The sequence below is a fragment of the Topomyia yanbarensis genome, chromosome 3 (genome assembly GCF_030247195.1).
Source record: "Topomyia yanbarensis strain Yona2022 chromosome 3, ASM3024719v1, whole genome shotgun sequence".
NCBI lineage: Eukaryota > Metazoa > Arthropoda > Insecta > Diptera > Culicidae > Topomyia > Topomyia yanbarensis.
Genome location: NC_080672.1, coordinates 87,588,255 through 87,611,227, shown reverse-complemented (window position 1 = coordinate 87,611,227; position 22,973 = coordinate 87,588,255). Strand labels below are relative to the sequence as shown.

The window sequence follows — 22,973 nt, the reverse complement described above, 5'->3', positions numbered from 1 at the left end:
TAACGAGACCTAATTTATAACACAATATGTTACAAAAATTTTGCTCTGTTATAATCTTGTTATTTCATTCTGATCGGGTTGTGACTAAAAATATTGAATAGATTAAAAATATTAAAAAGTGTCTGGTGGCTGTACTGGGGGCAGTATTTTTTGTCATGTTACTGCTTTGCTTACAGGCTGCCGTACAGCGCTGGGCGTCCTGCACTAGCGAACGACAGCAGCGTCGTATGAGAAAGGAGAATGTAGGCAGAAAAATTACAGCCGTAGAAAAGGTAGGCATTTTGCATCCTTGGCCACTCCACAGGCTTTGATGCGGAAACTACGGTTTTTGGAGGCCAATTTCTGCGGCTCTGGTGAGACGATGAATTATTTTTACTACAAGTTCTGAATTTCAAAGGAATTCTTCCGCGTTCACACTGGCAGCGTTGACCAAGTGCTCCATTTTTGGAAACTTCCCCAACGACTGTGGTGACATTTAACCGGATTTGTTGCGCCCCGCAAAGAATTTCCAAAGACACAGCAGTGTACTTCCCACTCTATGTCTCTTTCCTCTTCCTGTTCGTTCGGTTTATCCTCCACAGCGAGAGTGGCTGGTGGTTATGAATTTTTTGCGGTTAGCCTGGGAAATGAAATTCAACACCTATCTAAACTCACAAAACTGTTCGTAAACGCGATAAATTTACAGCTTAACAGTACAGACACACGTTACTCTTTGCCAAAACAAAGCCCTCAACGGTGGAAGTGAGTCAATTTGGTAATTTTCCAACCAGTAAAAAATTGATAACTTCAACAGTTACAAAGGAATTGCAAGAGTTAAAGCTTGCTTCTTTGCAACTAAGAAGTTTATTACCTACTCAACTAAAGTGCTCTAAAAATTTAAGCGTCGCTGAGTCGGTGGCCTTCCTTAGGTAAGTATTAGATCAACATTGGTCATGGGTGGCAATGACGATTCTAATGCTATTGCACAGTGGTCCAGAATGTAAATTTAGCAAGAATTTTAACTTTTTGCTAAAATTAAATGACTTAGCCTTACAATATGTTTGGCAAAGTTGTTGTACTTTGCAAGGCCCTTATTTTGGTTTAAACAGAGGCTAGAGTGGTTCAAATTTTAGCAAAATTTAAAATTGAATTTTTTGACGGTTTGAAATAGAGTTTGACTGTCTTCGATGAAGTTGTAAAACAACAAATTTTAGACAAATTTGCTGAAGACACGCAAACTCTAGCTTTAAACTTTCCATTGGACGACAAATCTAAACGTAAGCTTTATGGTGTTCCTAATTATTATTATTAAAATTATCCTTGATTAATTTAAGGCGCATAATTTGTTTTATATAGCAACTACAAAACTTCGTTACAAAGTTATGAGAACTTTTAGATAAAAACATAACTTTTTAAAATATTATATTACCCCCTCTTGTATATGTATAAGTTAGCTGTAAAGTTTTTTTTTAGTTTCATTATATAAAACAAAATAATATTGAAATGGGTAACCCCCTAGTTTTAGGAAATTCAAAATGTAAAACAATAAAAAAAGCACCTTTAAGCTAACGCATACGTGCCTTATCAAATAAACAAATTGAAAAAAAAAACTTTTTAAAATAGCATTATCTTCGATTTGGGCACTTAATATTAAATACCGTTGCTGTCATATGAAATAGAAAATATAAATGTAAAATACCATCTTCATATATTCCAATATTTGCTCAAAAAATGGTTTATTTTTAGCAAAAAGTATGTATACTTTTCTAACGAGAGAAGTTAGAGGTTCAGTATATTCAGACAACTTGTTCAGATTCAAAATATCTGAAAGTATTTCTAAAGTAATCCTATTGAAAAATCAAAACTGCAAAAGTTATATTGAGAAAACCATTTTTTAAGAAACACTCTATTTTAAAAAAATAATTTAAATTTCCAACCGGTTAACCGAGACATCACTCGGTACCAGCCAATTGCTTTAGGCGTTCACACATGTGTTAACTATTTGGATGAAATGTTTATCTGACGCCAATTTGGTGTTAGTTTGGATATATCGTTTAACTGGCAGCAAGTTGGTGTCAGTTACTGAAGAGTGGAACACGAAACATTCAAATCAAACTTCCTTAACATGATATGTTTCTCTTGAAGCTTATGCCACATCAGTAAAAATCTCCGGGTGAAAATTTCACCAGATGGTCGTAATCTTAATGATCAGCCAGAAAATTACGAGGAGGTCTTGTTTGCATCAACTGTAATATTCTTATTTTTTAGAAAGTAGCCATACAAATTTCCTTTTTTTATAAATATTGTGTTTTTGCAAACTTCACACAACTACATATGAAATATTACTAAAGTACTAATGTAATCGAGAAAAAAAAATATTTTCCCGCGTGATAATTTGTGCGGTATGCTTAATTCTAACGAAGAAAAATAGTAAGAAGATCCCACCGAGAATTTGATTCGGAATTCCAGTTCCTTTTCGATAATATTCCGGCTCAAATTATATAATCGATTCCGAGTCGGAATCGAGTGTACCATTTGAGTTGTATCGTTTATTCAACACAGCTCAATGACGAAGCCGATGGTCTTTTATATACTTACATGGAATGTAAGCTAGTAACAATAAAAAAGTTATAATGGTTGTACGTCTTGGGAGTCGTTCAATTTCTCTCTCTCGCTATTGTACACGTCCATGTCATCATTGTGGTTGCCGCTTTGATGTCAGCGATAAGATGTTATTTTTGCTTCTTGCCGTTACGTGTAACGAGTGTGAGCCCTCTGTCCTCGCAGATGGTACTGGCTGTAAATTTCGAGGTACTTGGCACAGCTATTGTAGGTATAAATAAATACTTTTAACTTACTCTCTGTAAAGCTTCTTCAAGACCGCCTTAAAATTTCAGCTACAGTGAAGACCCAATTTTATCAGCGCTTGATTTGTCTACCCCCTGATTTTATCAGCTTTTTTGCTCGATTTTGTTAGCGTCATATGAAAATTGATACAGTAAAACGTCGTTTCTATCAGCCCCTTGGTTACTTTTAGGCTGATAAAACGGGGACATTAACAAATCTGAATATATATTTTTCTTTCTTTTTAATAAACCGAAACTCTTGAAATATTCTTTTTTAGTCTCTAGATATAGCCTCATAACCCTTTGTGAGTATTTAGTTAAAATTTCCCTTAACCCTTTGCGACGCAGTGGGTGTACGTCTGATCAAAAAGTCCTGGGGATCTAAATTGTTTTTGCGAAGGTCAGTTTTTTCGAAAAAAATATCAAAATATGCAAAAATGGAGTTTATTATTATGTTGGTCTATAAAAGATTCTGAGAGATAGGGATAACTTCTCAACTAGCATAAAAATAGATTATTTGGGTTTTGGTTCGTTGATTACTCGAAAATTCAAAAAGGCGCCTAAAAAATGGCAACGTCAGAATCATAAACAGTGACCCCGAAAACCTCATTGTAAGACGTTCCAGGCCAATATAAAAAACATTTTGAATTTTACATTTTTGATGTCAGAATCAGAAAAAAAATAAAATTTCTGTTTTTGCATATTTAGGATCTCTAAGATGAGTAAAACAGCCTCAAGAAAAGATTTACTCGAATACAACTTGATTCGTCTACTAGAGCCCATCAAACTACCAACCATCAATGTTCAATGAACATTGTTCATGAAGCTGAAAAAACGGGGGTAACAAATCAGGGACTGATAAAATCGGAGGCCTAAAAAATCGGGTCTTCACTGTGGTTGGTAGTTTGGCTCTAGCAGACGAATCAAGTTAAAGTCGTGTAAATCCTTTCTTGAAGATATTTTTGTTATCTTGGAAATCCGAAATATGCAAAAAAACTGCGTTATTTTTTTTTTTTTTAATTTTGCGCTGTTAGACTACCATAAGGGAAATTTACACTGAATAATCAGAAAGGGTTGTGATGCTATAACTAGCAACTAAAGAATAATATTTTAAGAATATCGGTTTCTTGAAGAGAAAGAAAAATATATGCCCCGTTAATGTCCCCGTTTTATCAGCCCAAAATTCAACAAGGAGCTGATAAAAATAGGTTTTTTCACTGTATCAATTTTCATATGACTCTGACAAAATCGGGTCAAAAAGTCGATAAAATCGGACATAATCGGGAATTGATAAAATCGGGTCTTTACTGCAGCTGAAATTTTAGTGCTGTCTTGAAGAAATTTTACAGAAAGTAAGTTAAAAGTATTTAATTGTATCAGCAGAAGCTGCGTCCAGTACCCCCAAATCAACAGCTATTACCATCTGGTGGCACCATGAATTGAGTCACGGTTGGGTTAATGCGGGTGATTTTTTCTCGCCACTCTAATAACTTAAATCTGGCGTGGTCGTACATTTAAGAATCCTAAAGTCCTCAAATTTTGTAGGTTCAAGATTTGGTATCTATATTATTTTTACCATTTTCCATTCAGTTGCCAAAATGGTATCGAAGCAACCCAAAATATTTCCACGCGAAGTTGGCGAATCTCTGAACGCTGCCAAATAAGCTAAGACAAACGCTTTAAAATTTTTCGGGAATGTCTTACCACAGGTAGGAAACTCAGGAGGAGACCAAAACCAGAATTCCGAAGGAATTAAATGAAGAGTGGTCACCAGTTCCAAACGTAATCCTAACCATTTCATTAGAGATGTCGGCAACAAATTGAGGATATCGCACTAAACAACGTAAAAAAAAACAAGAAACGAGGCCGGCTGTTAAAGTGTAGAGGTACAGGGACACCGAATGGAGATGATAAGCAAAACACCACGGCTAAAACAAGAGCTTGCAAGTTGTACAAAATATTGTTGACCACGTCTACTTGCATTGTAATGGACGCACGATGAAAGATTCGCCAATGGTCAATATAAGTTTAAGTAGAAATAGTATTCAAAGTTCACGAAAAATACTTAGTTTGGCAGGCGATTTGCACATATGAGCCAAAAAGCTAAATTTTCGCTGGTTTCCTTTTATAATAAATAGAGAAAGCTTGATGTTTCTCTTCTAAAAAGATTTATGTCATTGACAATAATAATTTCACACTGAAACACAGATGGCAGCACTCGCCATATACGAGAAATAGAAGTTGCCCATCTGTTACGATATAGTCCCAAATATTAAAATTTTAATTGTCTATAAACTGAAAGGAAATTTTGCAGATAATATACAAAACAGACGCCAAAAAATTACCCTTTACAGATATCGTTCAAATCCAAAAAATCGGTTGACTAACAGTATAGTTGGTAAGTCGATTGCCTTGTACGCAGCTTACCTGTGTTAGATCCCCAACCACGCACATAGACGTACAATCGGGATAGAAATTTTTCAAACCCTAAAAAAGCAAATTGAGATTTCTTTAATCGAAGCCACACAATATATGATGGAAAGGTTTCTTCTTCTTCGCCTTCTTCTTAAAAATATTTAATTCGAAAAGGTCACAGCCGAGCTACGAAAGCAAAACGCATCCAAATCATTGTAACGTCATGAAAACATAGATCATTAATATATTAATAATACATCATCATTAAAATATTAAACATTTATAGTCACAGTTAATACTCTCCGATCTGGTCAGTAAAATAATGACTTCAATGCCAGAAGAAGAAAAAAGCCGTTGACAAACCTCGTCCCCTCCTCCGGTGGGAAGCTGGCACGACGTAATCAACTTCTCCCGGGACTAATTGGATTGCCGGTGGCAACATTGTTAATTCCAGTTCCTTACACTACTCCTGCGCCCATATGTGTGTGTGTCTGTGTAAGTACGCGCAATGGGGCAGAAGTCAGAACTTTTCCATTACGTTAACTGCGTTAGCATCGATTCTGTTGCCGCTACAACAAAAACAGAAACCATCTACATAGAATAGGATTGGTAGCAAAAATCACTGCGCGGGACAGGAACAGAGTCGTGTGAGAAACGTGTGACTTTTTTTCTAGTAAGTATTTTCTTCTACCCATCCTAGGTTCTTCTAAGTGAACCCGAGTGCACGGCAGTTTCGACCTTGGAGGTGGACAGTCCGGCTCCTGCAAGGAACAACTTCTGTATGGTCAGTGGAGCAGCATTTCCCTGAATTTAATTGGATTCCACATCGCTGCCGCTGCCGTCAACAAGCTGACTCCAACTGCTCCGCCGGCAATGAAATGAAAAAAATAAAATAGCACAAGTTCTGAGTAGCCGCAGCCGCAGAAACTCAGGGGTGGTGCACTTCTCATGGCAGGTAGTAATAAAATATTTAATTGGTATTAAATCAAGTATCGAATGGTGGTCCGGTTCGATATGTAGTCCGGTGGGCTCTGCAACGAATTGAGTTGTTATAAATTTGTGCGGTTTCACCCGCGCCCGGATTGTGAAATCAAAATTAAGCCACAATCTTCATGAAACATTACACAACGACTCATTACTGTACACGTTTTCGAACGTGTCTAATGATATCATTCACTTCCTGTCGCCTCCCGCTGCACCTACCACCGGCCAACCAGCCAAGTCTTCCGATGTGTGCTGCGGCTATCAATGGGCACCAAGGGGTTTTTTTGTTGCTGGAAATCTATCAAATGAATCAGCATTCCAACGAAATCGCTCGTTGGCCGCGGACCTGCCGCCGCCGAAACAATCCCTTTCGCGAACTGATAGCGCGAAATATATGCAAATATGCAACCGAACCGCCCGTCCGTTCATCCATCCGTCCGCAGCAAACCGCGCGGCATTATCGTCGTCAGTCAGTGCAGTGCAGTGCAGTGAAAGAGGTGGGGCCCACTCTGGTGCAAATAAAACAGCACCACCGCCGTACTCAGGCGACCGGCGGCGGTGGCCTTTGCGCCGTTAAAACATATAAATACAATAATGAAACCTTGAATTTATACCAGCTCAACAGCAGCAGCGGTTGATTTGTTGGTCGGTTGGTGGCGGCATTTTTTCTCTCCTTTGTGAGTGATTTTTAAGATCAACGACTTAGTAATGCGCAATGCAGTCACCACTTGGCTACTTCAAAGTCCAATCTCCAAAGGTCGGGGGGTTGCTATAGCATGCAGATCTGGCCGAAATGAGTAGTGCTCGTAACATCAACACCACCATCAGCAGCAGCAGCAAGCGTCAATGCGCCCCGGCCGCTCAATAGCTGCCGGACGACCAAAGCACCGCCAAAGAACTTTGTTGCAAAGTAAAATCCCACAACCGACGCGGTAGGCACTGCTGCACCGAGGTCCGTGCAAGATCTGACAGTTGAATATGTTTTAATTCGAGGACCCACCACAATTCAGTCAAACCTCTTCTCGCGACTGAAACGATGGACCGGGTTTGACCCATCTGGCAGCTGATGAGTGATGAATGCTCGGGATTGTAGATTATGTACGATGCTACTAGGCAGTCATTTGGAGTGGGTTTACGATTTTGGACAAATCCTTCGCGCCGCTAGCCTGTTTTGGTGAGGGTCAAGTTGTGAGATGGTCATGATTGGAGGGAGGATACTGTTTGATTGTTTTACTTCGGTAACGTTTGTCTGCTATCTGGAATCGAGTACCAAATACGTTTCAGTCATATTTCCAGCGCCATTTTTGTGCTTTTTAAATAAGTTGGAATTGATTAATCAACTATTTTTTGTGTCGACATATGTCGTTTGAATTTAATTTTACTTCTAAACGAGTTAAAAGTTTGCAAATTTTGAAAAGTGTAGCACAGCGTAGCATAACAGAGACGACAACACTTATAACATGCGGTCGATACAGTGAAATCTTTTAATACAATAGTATAGTCCACTGCCTATCTGGCCATGTTTTCGCCAGCGAGAAGGAAAGGTTACGAAGATACGGAGTGCAAACGCAATATTCAGAGGTATTGCGAATTTTTCGAAATAATTCGGTCATACTAGGGCTGACGAGGCACCACCTTTAACGTTCAGTCGTCCACTCCGGAACAGACGCTGTTTCATAAGGCTCATGATGAGGAAAATGCTATCCCAGTTGCAAACAATCTTACCGGGACATCATTATTCGAATGATCGATAAAAAACCGGGTATCCAATCCAAATGAGTGGGTCTAATAAGCTAATTTTTAATACAGTGGTACTCGGCTTCAAATACAGTAATGTTCGTCCACTTCGTGAAACGTAGTCTGGGTGCGCGACGTTAGTCTTAAATACGTTGGGCATAATGGACGATAGGCGTAATCCACAAAAGTATAAAAGTACACGGAAAACAAATTGTTTCCAAAATAAGTAAAGTTCCATGAATTCTGGAACAATCACGTTTTTACGTTACGAAAACAGGACCATGATCAAAAATCATGGCTTTTATAATTATGTTCAATTTCCCTTCAGTAGCGCCCGCATAACGCTTTTATTAGCGGAAATATTTGATTTTGTTGTGTGAACTTCAATCACGGTTTCCGCCAAGAACTAGTTCACAACTTTATGAATATTATTCATAAAACCAAAGGTTGACTCATGATTTTTTTTTTCATAGTTATAGGAACAATAGTTCACAAAATCAAAATATTCTGGCTATTTTTTCGTGAACTATTTCACGAAATTCGGAATTTTATTCATGAATCCATCCTCGAGAACTAATTCATGATCCCTAATATATTATTCACGATCCAATATCCGTGCTAGTGAAATGATTCACAAAATCATCAAATATTATTCATGCATCCGTGAACTGGTTCATGATTCCTAATATATTAGTTACGATGCAATATCCATGCTCGTAAAATAGTTCATGACTTCACTCGTAAAATAGTCACCACTTACCATTCGTTTTCGTGAAATAGTTCACGAAATCATAAAATATTCATGAATTCGTGAACTGGTTCATGATTCCTAGCATACTAGTCACGATCCTATATCCGTACTCGTGAAATAGTTCACGAAATCATGAAATATTATTCATATATTCGTGAACTGATTCATGATACCAAATTTAATAGTCACAACTTATTCGTTTTCGTGAAAAAGTTCACGAAATCATAAAATATTATTCATGTATTCTTAAACTGGTTCATGATTCCTAGTACATTATTTACGATCTATCTAGTATCTATTTGCGTGCTTGTGATATTTAGAAGATATCCCTAAACATTTACAATTTCATGCAACATGATAACGAAATTTTTACGTGAACTCTATCACAAAATTTGGAGTATCATTCGTGGAATCATTTTTGTTCCATGCACTTTTTTATGAAATACCCAGCTGATAGCTAGCAGCAGATGCAAACAAAAAATTGGAACCCCGAACATCGTTATTTATTTGATAAGGTTCATTGTGATATCCGGACAGAAAACGAAAACTGTATTGAGAATCCAAAATAGTGTGCGTGATATAGTTCACAGAACCAGATATCGCGAATGGGTCTTATTTTAATGATCTAGTTCATATTGTCACGTTATTAAAAGGAAGAAAAAAAAATTAATAACCAAAAAGTAATAGATCACGATAAAGCTAAGAGAATTTACGAATACCATGATAAAACTGCTGATATCATGAACATTAGTTACACTACTCTTTAAAAGTAAACTCTAAAATAAAATATCATGACTAAGATCTTGAAATCATACAACTAGTGACAAAAATATCTAAAATCGTGACCAAGATCCTGAAATCATGAACATGAATTGATCTATTCATCACTAAAATATCACGATAACATGAACAGAAATTACAAAAATCGCGACTAAGATCCTGAAATCGTGAACATGAAGCACTCAATTCATGACTAAAATATCACGATAACGTAAATGAAAATTACGAACATCGCGACTAAGATCTTGAAAACGTGAACTTTAATCCCGCTAACGTCGTGAGTATTCACAAGAATCGCGAATAAGCTCTCGAAATCATGAAAAACGTTTGACTGTCGACTGTGTATTCCCCAATCACGAACAAGAATCACAACAAAAACTAAACATGTCCAGGGAACAACAACAGTAACCCAACCAACCATTCTAATGTAAAGCCATGTATATATTCGGAGTGAACTGGCATTTAGAAAACACAAATAGTTTCATGAATACGAGGTTTATTATTCATAATTTCAGGAACTTGGTCACGATTTTCGTAAATCGTTCAGTTCATGAAATTGTGACCTTTTGTTCACGAATTTATGAACGGATTTTTTTCCGTGTAATGGCAAGTTTTTTTTCGTAGAGATTTCAACCTTATGCTCGTTTGTTAAGGTTAGAAAAAAACTACGCTTTGCAGTATACAATAGCATACCTTCGTATAACTTTAATGAAAGAAAAGTTTTGATACACGCACCTTTCAAGACTATTGGATGTATTACCAATACAAATATATCCAAATATTGGAAAATAAAGCCTAATAATAAAAAAACAGCAATTTTTGGAGCCTATGAAAATTTGCAGTGTGGACCCGTTAGCATTAGGGCGTTACGGATGTTACCTTTGTATTGATACCCTTTTTGTTACGGTAACTCGTCACAGTACTTGAAAAAACTCTCCCTTGTATCAGACAGTTTCCGTAGTTCGATTTTGGCCTGAAGAATATAATAATTGAACTGAATAATATGGGAGATAACCAATTTAGCAGCAGCAAATGCATCATTTTTTCATTCATGAGCTGTTCTTCAACACATATATTTTCTTCTTGGACAATCGCACCATGCATGTATGTGAGAACTAATCTAAGTTAATGTGCGTTATTCATACCTTAACCCATTATATCCTAACGTATGAAATTTCATGCGCAGAACTATCTAACTAATCTAATCTAGCACACGCGCCAAATTTTTTAACACGAACACTCGCGCGTCGTACTTCGTACAACGCAGATAGCCTTTAGAATACTTCGTGACCCGTATCATTTGGAGCACTACTTTCTTCTGCAAACTTGAGCGGTAGATAATGGCCTTTCGGATGGGCGAATGAACATGACGGAATTCTAGCCGCCAGGCGGCGCTAGTGGGCAATATTTTTTTTCGATCTACTGTGTTTTTGATTTTTCAGCAGATATCTGTATTCGGTAATGTTGTTCTAGTGATCGAAACCTACGAGGTTGTATGCGAAATAGTTCGATATTCTGCCACTAAGCGGCGCTAGTGACCATGTCATTTTTGGCCTACTGTATTTCGAATTCCTGATTTGTTAGCAGGACGCGGTGTCTTCGATATAGTTTCACAACAGATAAAAAACCTACAAAGCGATACACTGAATAGTTTAGGATTCTGCCACTAGATAGCGCTAGTTGCATGCATATTCATGATCTCTGAATCTCAAGATTGCGACTATTTAGAAGTGCAGTGTCTTTGCCACAATTCATGTCATAAGTGAGCTATACTATTTTCTAATAATTTTTCTGTATTTAGGAAAGTTGTATCATTATTTCTGGGCATGTTATAAGTAGCCCTTTTTACCGATTACCATCGTGAGTGGTTGATTGGTATTACAGAAATGGTACACAGGAGTTTTACGACTTCCATATCCTTAAATCTTTGCGTTCATATTCCAAATTCATAAATGAAAAAATTAGTTTCGTTGAGTAAGAGGAACGTCATCTGACAATTTAATGAACTTTTTTCTCGGAATACCATCGACTTATTATTTCCCTTGGTGACATTCACTATTTTCGGTTTTATTTCGAAGAAAAAAGAGAACAACGATTTTCCAGATGGTCAGAAAACTGAGGTACAGTAGGTCGCAAAAACGACATGCTCAACTTCACTATTATTATTATCCTATATTATTCGATATACCACCTCGATGGTTTCGATCTCGTGAGCAACTTTGCCGAATGCACTGACTCGCTAAAAAATCTGGAAATTCTGGATACATTAGGTAGAACAACTGACATGCCTGCTAGCGCCGCCTAACGGTAGTTTTCTCAAACAGCCTTTATACCACCTCATAGGTTTTGATTTGCTTAGCAACTTCGTCAAAAATACGGACTTTCTAAAAAATCTAGATCTTTAGATTCAGTAAGCTGAAAAAATAACATGCTCACTGGCGTCACCTAGCGGCAGAATTTTATTTCAAACTATTACTATAGCTTTTGATATTCTGAACAAGTTTGCCGAAGGAAGTAATCCTCTACATGATCGAGATCACGAGATATATTGAACAGAATATTGTTTGGTCGAACTTCCCACATCGCGCGTTCTATTGGTCTGGTTTTATCAAATAATTTCAGATTTTATTTTTGCGCTTGAGTTGAGCAGCCTTTAGAGTAATTCTAAAACATCCGAAAAAGTTCCGTCCATTATGTCAATCGTCCATTATGCCTAACGTATATTAAACCTAACGTCCATTATGCTTAACGTCCATTAGGTTAACGTCCATTATGCCTAACGTCGATTATACCTAACGTTATTATGCCTAACGCCCATTATGCCTAACGTCCATTATGCCTAACATCCATTATGCCTAACGTCCATTACGCCTAATGTTTTTAGGCTTAACGTCCATTATGCTTAATGGGGTAAATGCGGGTATTACTTTTTTTAAGCAGCAAAGGTATAGCAATATTGAGGATGTCCAAGAACAGAAGTTAAATCATGGATGGGGCATTGTACTGATATCAATCTCTAATATGCTGTCGAACATAAAAATGCAAAATATTATAGCTACGTGAATATCGACGCCGATGCACAGAGGTTCCAAAGTGCAAAAAGGAGGCTTTTTTGATGGCGTCATAACTCTTGATTTAATCAATGTGATGTCTTTGAAGAAATGTCATGAAATGAAACTTTCCTTCTTTCCAACTCATTGGATCGATGATTATACCCCTAAGGGACCATCCATAAATGACGTAGGAGGGAGTTTTGTATTTTGTGGTGATGTGTGACGACAGGGGGGGTAGGGGGTCATTTCATGCTACGTAACTTTTTAAAGGGGAATAGAGGTTGACCTGATGTCATGACAATCTTACCCGTTTCATCTAACTAAAACCGTTTTATTTTTTTTAATTTTTTTGCGGTGACAAGGGGGGGGGGGTATTTAGAGGTTTGTGACGAAATGGGGAGGGGAGTATTAAAAAACACTCAAAAATGCTACGTCATTTATGGATGGTTCCCAATAGTGAGTTACGAAACTAAATTTCTACAATAATTCAGATAGAAAAATACTCATTTCAGCGAAGTTGTAGAGACACCACAAATATTTATTTGAAAAACATCAATATTGTGTCTATCACGGTTAATAGGGCGTTATTTGTGTAAGATCCCTTAAAAATTATTATCTTTATTTTGACCATGAGATCTTTTATGAAGTTTTAAACGCTGTCTGATGTTCAAGAAAGTTTTGTAGGCTACCCAAATAGACAACTTTGCAAAAGACGTGTACTCACTAGCACTATTTTTTAGAGCAACCTTTCACAAAAACGCACTATATCTCGAAAACTTTAATAGTGACAACATTGGTGATTCCGAAAAAAGCTTTTCTGCAACTTTTCTGTGAGTGAGTATTTTTCAATGTGAATTTTAGAAGAATATAAACTTCGTAAAACACTATTGGGAGGTTTAATCATCAATTCGTTGAGATAGAAAGAAGGGGAGTTTCATTCCAAGAAACTTCCTCGAAAATATCACATTTCCAAAATCAATAGTTTTGACGAAATCAAAAGGCCCCAATTTTTCCTTTTTGGAGCCACTTTGCGAAGCAATAAAAATGCGACTGCACAACTACGATCTGTGTAGCCATCAGATTGGAATAAAAATTTCATGTTATAGTACTGATAAGTGCACTCTATTGAAAAGAGCCACAGGAGGATATTTTTTGTGGAATGATGAAAAATGTTCGACTGCTTCATCGTTTATGATTATTAAACAATACCCTTATCATGCTCAGAACACTTTTTAACCTATGGACCGCATGTGCCTCGTCTAAATGTAGTCCGACTAGAGCGAAATGTGACATAGCCTTTTTCGAAGGAATAAACATTTGGATTAGAAAAATTATAGGCTGCTACTGTCAGTGAATAGTGGTCCAGAATGAAAATTTTGCAGGAATTTTAAGTTTTTACTAAAACTAAACAGTGAATTGATTCTTAGTAGTATATTTAAATTACTTTCACTGTGGACAATATAAAAGATATCATTTCGTTCTCACGATAAAATTTTGCAGTTTACAAGTATTTTCTAATCTTTTAAATAGTGTGTTGGGTGGTTCTAAATTCATTAAAATCTGAAGATTACCTTTTTAATGGTTTGAATTTTGTTGCACGGTTTTTACACGGCTTATTACACGGTTTTCGCAATTAGCGCGGTTTTAGAAATAATATTCGCGGTTTTAGCAGTTTTGGCTTTGGCGGTTTTGAAGACAAAAGACTTAGGGATCATCCATAAATGACGTAGCATTATATGGGGGAGGGGGGAGTTTTGTATTTTGTGATGATGTGTGACGACAGGGGGGTAGGGGGTCATGTCATGCTACGTAGCTTTTTTAAAGGTGAATAGAATAGAATTTTTAAAAAAAATTACGGGGACAAGGGGGGGGGGGCAGAGTTACCGTCAAGCTACGTAATTACCAGGGGGTATTTAGAGATTTGTGACGAAATGCTACGATGGGGGAGGGGGGTGTTAAAAATCACTCAAAAAATGCTACGTCATTTATGGATCATCCCTTAGACCATTTATGAACAAGTTTTTTTTTTTGCATGAATTGTGCAATTATTTTTTTGTTTTTCTTCTAAGTTATTTTGAATGCAAAGAACTTTGGATCTTGAAACTTCCTTAAGCCAGCACTTCCACAATATGGATGATTTCGGAATAGGATTTACGAGTAGATGCCATACATCTATGTCTGACGCCATTTTCAAAACCAAGATGGCGGCTTCCGGTTCAGTGGATTTCTCTAAAACCCCATCAATATGGGTATTTTTGGAACGGACTTGACGAGTAGACGACAAATATCGATGTCTGAAGGCATTCTGAAAACCAAGATGGCGACTTCGGTTTAGTAAATTTTTCTAAAACCATAACAATACGAGAATTTTTGGAGTAACATTGATGAATAGATACCGGATGCCACTTCCGAAAGTCGTGCTATAATCCAAAATGGTGACTTCTAGTTTAGTAGACATCTCATTAACCTTCATAATACAGCGAAGACACTGTTTCATCTACACCCGAATTTGTCTGGCCCCAACTTTGTCTACCCTCGATTTTGTCAGCTTTTCGACTCGATTTTGTCAGCCAACGTTCGGCTCTAGCAGACGTACCAACTCAATTCGAGAAAACCGATTCTTGGGTACATTTTTCTTATCGTATAAATGCAAAACGTATATCAAAAACTACTACATTTTCAAATTTTGTTATGAGCATTTCAATTTGAAGTGGCAATTAAATTCATATACAATAAGAAAATTGTATTTTCGACTGCAAATAATATGAATTTTAAAAAATATGTTAATAGTTATTGTTAGGAAAACTATCTTATCAATAGTTTCTTCATGATCGAAATACACTAAAAAAATATTGATAGTTCATGATGAAGAAACGCAAATAACTTAAAAATAGTGATAATTCCATGAATTAATTGTTTCTGTTGAAACAAAAATGAAAGCATCTCTAAAACTATCTTATTTCGGAAGATTTTTATTAAAAGCATTTTTATTTGCAATGACATTTAGAATCACATTTAAAAAAAAGGTTTTAACTGTCAATTTGTATGAAATTTAATAATATTTAAAGTTATCGTTAGGAAAACTTTTTACTGGTAGTTTCTCTATAATGCAATTACATTTACAGTGTTTCGTTTCTCTTTAAGTTTTTGTTGACAAAAGATAATAAATTAAAAAAGTTTTTTCCCCAATTTATTTTTGACATACATATCTGAAAAATGTCACAACAATTTTTTCGGTGTGTATTGTTTTAGTGCAGAAGTATGCACCCCCTGTAACTCTTTCTCAATGAGTTTTGCTGAATAAAATCGAGCGGTTATAGAACTTTTTTTTGTATTTGCTGCACGCAAAGACTCATACGCCCTTTTAAAACATTACTCTTGATTTAAAATGATCTCGTTGACTATGGAAAATGTTTAGTTTTCCATACAGGTGAAAAGTATAAAGTAGTTCCATCGGAATCGAAGATGGTCGGTCACGATTTTAAAGATTGTTGGATTTCATGGAATCAAAGGTGGTCAAAACATAAAACAGTCTATTCGATGGTAGGGAGGACAACCACTTTGTTTTTAATATGAATAGATGGCGTTTTGGTCATAGACTTCATATGACAATAACTATATTTCGTCTAACACCAACGTTTCGAAGTTTTATTCCTTAATCTTCACGGCAAAACTAAAATATTTGACAATAATAATGAATACATCCAATATTAAAACATTACATAAATTACTTACAACGGTACCAGTATTAAATTTGTCAAGTTATTTAGGACTTTTAAACAGGAAACACAAAACGCAAATATATACTGCAAAATCAGAAATTTGATTTGATTTAAATTTAAACGGTGATTTTTTACAATTTGCCGAAAACTTCAAACAGAAGGACCCCGCGCACATCCCAAGCAGACTGAGCAAAGAAATCTTTCAAAAAATGCAAAAGTGTGTGTTGAAAATTCTCATAAAAAAGTCGCATAAAAAATCGCATAGAAAGACTTCAGTTTATTCAGAACAAAACCGAATTTTCCTATTTTAATGAAATATTTTGAACACATTGGCATTAACATGTTTTCGGTTGATGAATGAAGGTTATCAACTAGACTGGAAAAGAATAATGCTTAAGCTTTGATGACCGACTGGTCCAATAGTTGTACATATATCTGCGGCTACACCGGGAAGTACATTGAGGTGTTCTGTTGTTTTCAACTTTCATTAATGATGCAGCGTTACACTTATGCCTCTAAAGCCTGTCAAATGCACTTCGAAGAATTTTTCTCGTTCAAACGATTAAGAACTACGATGTTAGATGGCGCCGATCGTTGAATGGTAAGTATACCGCCACGCACCCCAGTGGGTCTGGTTTCAATCCCAGCCGAGGTTATTGAATTGTCTGAGGTGACAAATCTGTGGTTACGTCTTCCTTCGCAAGGAAAGTAAAGCGTCGGTGACTGGCACTCAGTGCGAATAGAGGTCGACGAAAAATAGGCGAGAAAAAACATCTCGACTTAGGTTTTGGACGATTGTGATATCGATTTCTTTTAATCTTCAATTGATGCGAACCTTCCAGCCCTTGTTGTACACCATACGTTTGGTAACAGTTCAATAATTTTCAATTTGGTGTACTTGTGACACATTTGGGGGATTGTCCTTTTTCGACACGAATGGGTATTTTCTAATGAGCCAATCAGCCATTTGTTTTACGTAATGACGCAAGAACTTCGACGATTTGCCGACATATTTCACATGGTCTGGTGTTGATTCGTTGTTGGCAGCTATTAGCCATCCTTTTCACTTAACTCATGGTGCGAAAACGCAAAATACGATCCATCATCAACAATTATAAATTTTTCATTCGAAAAGTGCTTACGGTGTCGTGTACGGCAGCAAATTGGTATTTTTTCGAGTTGTTTGGCTTTGAGAAATGGCTTCTATTTGAACAGTTGAAGAATTTTTTGTGCAGTGAGTCGTTCGAAAGATCAGCTTCTGCTACATTTTCTTTCTAAACAACTGTGCAATTTGGGGTTAAAAGTGCGGTAGGAATACAGTAGAGTGTGACAAGTGCAGTTGTGGCATTTTTGTGCTTGTTAAAAATTTGATAGTAAAAATTAAATCATTGGTTTAACAGAAGCAATTATATGAAAAAATCGCCACAGAGGCTTCTGCTGAAAGAGGATTTACTGTCACTTGTTTAATTCTGCCATATTCTGCAATAAACAATCAGGAGAATGTGATTCCAATATTGCCTCATTGTATGAATATTATCTGAATAAACTTTCACTCTGTATCGCAAAAAACGATTTTTTGCCACCATGATAACTTTACCCCCACGCCAAATACTAAGCATGGCTGTGTTTTTGGACCTATTTTCTAGCAAAATCGATTGGTCTTTTATTACAACTAATTTTACAAAACGTGGCATTAATTTAACAAAACATAACACTCTGAAACTCTGAATATTAATCAAAAATTACAATTATCTCAAAAATGAAATCATAAGAAAAATCCAATGAATTTCCCATTTTATTGAAATATTTTGAAAACATTGACATCAACATCGACAGATTTATGCTGCAAAAGAATGATGCTGAAGCTATTGTGACCGAATGGTTCTACAGATATTCCTTAACTCGGGAGCTACATCGGGTAGTACTTTAAGATGGTTTGCTATTTTCAACTTTAATGATGTAACGTTACAATTACACCTCTAAAGTCGGTCAAGTGCACTTCGAATAATTTTACTTGTTCGTACCTTTAAATACTGCGTTTTTGAGCCTTTTGAAGATAACTGAACAATGTTTTCAACTGTCAAGTATAACTACTAGATGTCGCTTAAGTACAATGCAGTCTGCTGTGGATCGTACAGTAAGAAACAGGTTTAGATCAGCAGCGTATGTAAGTATGCATTCTGGTGGAATGATATAAGAAACATCATTGAAGAACAGAGAGAATAACAAAGGTCCGAGGTTGCTTCCTTGGAGCACGCCGGACATATTGCTAAAACTGTATGATTGATTATTCCCCAGCTTTACAGATAGAGAATGATCGACGAGATATGATTTGATCCATTCGGTAAAATCAGATGATGCTCTCAGTCGTTTAATATTTGCAAGTAGGAGGAAGTATTCTACACTGTCGAACGCAGTTTTAAGATTATTGTACACTGTGGCATCCTTCTTCAATATGTTTAATGCAGTATTAAGTGAGCCGGGTCAAATTGATTATCATGTCGGTACATAGAATTGCACGCTTGTGTTTCACGGAACGGAACATTTCCTGCTAGAATTTCAAACAATTTCGACCCAGTGCAAAGATTAGTTATACCTCGATAGGTTTCAATATTTTGCTTATCTCCTTTTTTAAACACGGGAGACCCGAAAGATTTTTTTCCAACAGGTTGGAAACACTGATTACGACAACAAAAAATAGCTTTAGAGGTGCCCACAATGCACTCGCCCATCGTTTAATAACAACAGATGGGATGCCATCTAGCTCTACCTATAACTTTTAGTAAGCAGTGGATTTGTGTTTCGATTTCGTTTCATCAGTATCTGGCCGACCGACTTGGTCATACAGATAGACGCCAAATTCAAAAAGGGAACGTTGCTTCTGCTTATATGTCTACGGATGATGTCCTGCAAGCACAGAAGCTCTGATTGCCAATTAAATCATGACGAAATGCAGGGTGGTTTTATTGGCAATACAAAACTGCTGCGCTTATGGGACATAATCGGCGATCATTTCTCTAGTAGCCTTGTCAGTCTACCGGATACTGATGGGACAAGGTCAAATAAATGAATTACTAAAGATTCTAAATGATTTTACTTAGCATTGACAATTGAATGTTAAGAATCAGAATAAATAGGCTAATAGAATAAAATTTTCATCTGAAATATTACATTAATATGCCATCAATTTCAACTTAGTTTAATATAACACTTCGGATGACTTAAACGTAGGAAAAAATGTTTGATTTTGCGGAAATACACAGCCCGCTACAAGCCCGGTTTTGGCTGCGCAACTGCCTGATGTAGAATTAAAAATAGAATTAACCCTATATTATAACCGAAGTCCCAATTGTAGACAGAATAATAAATCATTCAGGAGCAGCATAAAGATTCGTAACTGCTGTTAAATTATGAAATTTCAAAGCCTCTTCAAGACCCTCCAAGTAACTAAGTACTCTTCCTCCCCACACGATATTGCAAAAAATTGAAATCCCCCATTCAACCAAATTACTTGCATTCGATTCCTGTACCGACGACCTTCAACAGAAACATCTCCGGCAAACCTTCGCTATGCTTCCAAATGTTCCACAAAAGACGCTAACCGAGCTAGTGTTTTCCCACTGGAACTAATCGGTTCACCCGCGCAAGTCCACCCGCCTACAGGGTGTTCTGTTCAGTGACGCAACTACTACGTTCTCGTTGGCCAAAGCTGTGCAAGCACCGCACGAATCGCAACAATTCCGTCCACGCCCCGAGAGCACCCCTTGAACCTGCGGCTCCCCCGGCAGTCAGTGTCAGCTTCCTTATAAAGGCATCTCAAACATTCTCCACCATCATCGCCGTCTTGGCCTATTACGGAGCTGGTCAAACTGCACACACATGCCGGGGAGAGGCAGCAATGAGGACAGGTAGCCGCGCGTCTGCCTTTCAACGAACGGGTCTGGGCTGCCTCTGGGACGGAATGACATTTAACTCTTTGGCGATTGGGATTCGGTTACAAACTGCGGTACTTGAACACCACACTCTCCCTTCCAAACTTGTTCGTCCACGAACCACTTTGCATGCTGCGCGCACTTTGCTTCTATACGCACATACACACACACAAACACACTTGTGAAACCATTCACTTTCAAACGATTATAATTATTCAGTTGATTCGCAACAGAAACACTGCACTCCACTCCTGGCTCCTGAATCGCGGGTGCATAATACTAGTTTAGTTTGTGAACGATCACTACAAGCCTCTTAAAGTTTTTGTCGGAGGAGATGCGCGGGGAACATCTCGCGAGATAATCACCGCTTTTAAGATGCACAACAACAGAAAAAGGTAAAAGGTTCGCGCTTCAACTTAAATTCAGCGTCACACAGGAACACGCAATGCAGTCACACAGCGATGACGGTGGTAGCAGCGGCTTGTTCATAAATTATAGAAGCAAATAGTAGATTGCAAATAATAATTAACAATTAACGTTCACTCTGCACCACCCTTCACCACCGGCCTACTCAGGCGCAAACGGTCCCACCAACTTCGTTCACACCAAGAGGTCGCGCGCGACCCGTGACCGGTAGCCAGGAGTACTTTCCTCTTCTTCACGTCTTCAGAGTTGCTTTATGGGAGCTTTATTTCCACGCACACTTCTACTGCTGCCTGCTTATGCGCAAATCAGTTGCATCGTCACGCACCGTTGCACGCGGATTAAATCGCAGGCGGCTGCGCTGGAGCCAGCCAGCCAGCCAGTACCAGAATGCTGCAGCAGAGTAGTCGTGAAGAAAGTGGCGACGAGGCGCCGTGTTACGCGTTATACCTTTCTTTCACAATCTCCGCACTTCTGACGCGTTGAGCTCTTCCTTTTTTTCGAACTATACACAACACACACGCACACGCGCCCGCAGCTGAACCGAACGAAAACCGAAACTCCAGTACCGGCGGTCTGCCTACCCGATCCGGTGAATGTGCTGAACTAGACTGACTGCTGCATATGACTGCTAGCGGCCGCAAACGTGCCCCGCTATGGCTATACGAATTAAAATTATTCTCCTAAATGTGGTTCGCCGTTTTTCTCCCCTTTTTCTGCCTTCGCTCATTGCTATCTTGGCCGATTCATGCCGTTTGTTGTTGTTATCTTTATTCATGGAAACAACAACAAAACGCAAACCAATCGCTCCTCGATTTGCTCTCTCCCTCTCACTCGTTCTCAAACACAAACGTGATCGCCTGCGAACTCGGTTGCAAATCCATATGAGAAGATCTCTCCCCAGAGATCGAGCGATCGCGAACGAGAGAGAGAGATCGTACATATAGATCGGTAGAAGCGGCGGCTGTTTCACGCACCATGGGCGGCTGTTTGCGATGTTGGACACAGTTTTAAGCCAGTCAGCAGCGTGCGCAAACTCTCATCCACTCTCCGCCCAGCTTTCGCAGGGTAGCCTCTCGCGAAACAGAGGGTCCATCCGCGTCCAGCGCACTCTTTCGGAACTGAAACTTTGCATGTACATACATTGCTCAGCGAAGCATACCCGGCCGCCGACGAGTGGACCACTATAATTATAAACATAATGCTCACACGCCGTGGGTGCATGTAGGTTGGCTAACGAACAGCGATGTGTGCAAGTGTTTGTACCTTTCTCAGATTTGTTGCGATTCGAGTAGTTGGGTCGGATAGTTAGCGTTGATTTGACATTGTCAAACACCAACTGAAACTATTTTTCTGCTGAACATATTCTAAATATACAATCTTTCAAAATAAACAACAATAAAGCATTACGCAACGACTACTATTATCGCAACAGATACTTGTAAGCAATATTGCTTGTCTCGAATGTTTGACACTAACGCCGCCGTATGCTTTTCGAGCGCGGCTGCCAGTCTAATTAGCTTATTCAGAAGCAAAACAAAAAGAGAGAAAAAAAGTACTTTGAAATAATTCCACATGCTGCGATGTTCGTGGGGAACACGAAAAGATATAAACGTAACACACGTCAAACGGGGCGGTAGCCTTCTAATGTCTCGGCATAATAATTGTTGAGAGTTGAAAAAAAAGAAGCCAAGCGACTAAACAGTAATCATGTGAAAGGTGTGCGATGGTTCTGCGAAAACATTGCAATTAAGGGTACTGTCCGTATTTTGGAGCTCCTGCATTAAGTGTGGCAATAGTAGCTTAGTACGAATCAAGCTGATAGTAGAAAATATGGATGACAACCCTAGAAAGCCATTTAATGGGGAGTGCTGTCGTAAATTTGGTTAGCATCGAAGCTTCCTCCTTTGCTGGAATGCCAGGTGCGAAAGTACATTAAATTTAGATATCACTTCGTAGCTCGGGAAGACAGAAGGCTGAAACAAGCCCTGCAGGTCAGGGACAGCTTTCGTGAGAATGTTTTTAGTAGCGTTTATTACCGATTCCAGATGCCAATTACATTTATACCTTCACATATCTGGAAAGATTATCACGTATTTTGGTGCAAGTTACACTTTTTTCAATGCTGGTATTATACCACTGCATTCGTGCGGCATTGATTGATAGAAACACTTACAAGTTATCCGATATTTACCGATAGCGGTACTGACCTGCAATAGATAGAAAATAATATGGAATTAATAAGCGGAATGTTAATTGTAATAATAATAGAAGATGTGTTGCATGGGATCATGAAATACTTATTTCCATAAAAATAGTCAAGAGATATCATGGACCCCCAATTAGAGGCG

The 22,973-nt window shown here is 37.9% G+C and overlaps 1 protein-coding gene across 2 annotated transcripts in view; it reads right to left on the bottom strand.

The window, feature by feature from the left end:
* The window catches only part of LOC131689135 (mediator of RNA polymerase II transcription subunit 1), a 214,342-nt gene extending 193,086 nt beyond the window's left edge, over positions 1-21,256 (bottom strand). For both annotated transcript variants that reach the window (XM_058973996.1, XM_058973997.1), the window contains exon 1: positions 21,073-21,256. The gene's annotated coding sequence lies outside the window, so the exon portion shown is untranslated. The remainder of the gene's footprint in view (positions 1-21,072) is intronic.
* Positions 21,257-22,973: the final 1,717 nt, after the last annotated feature.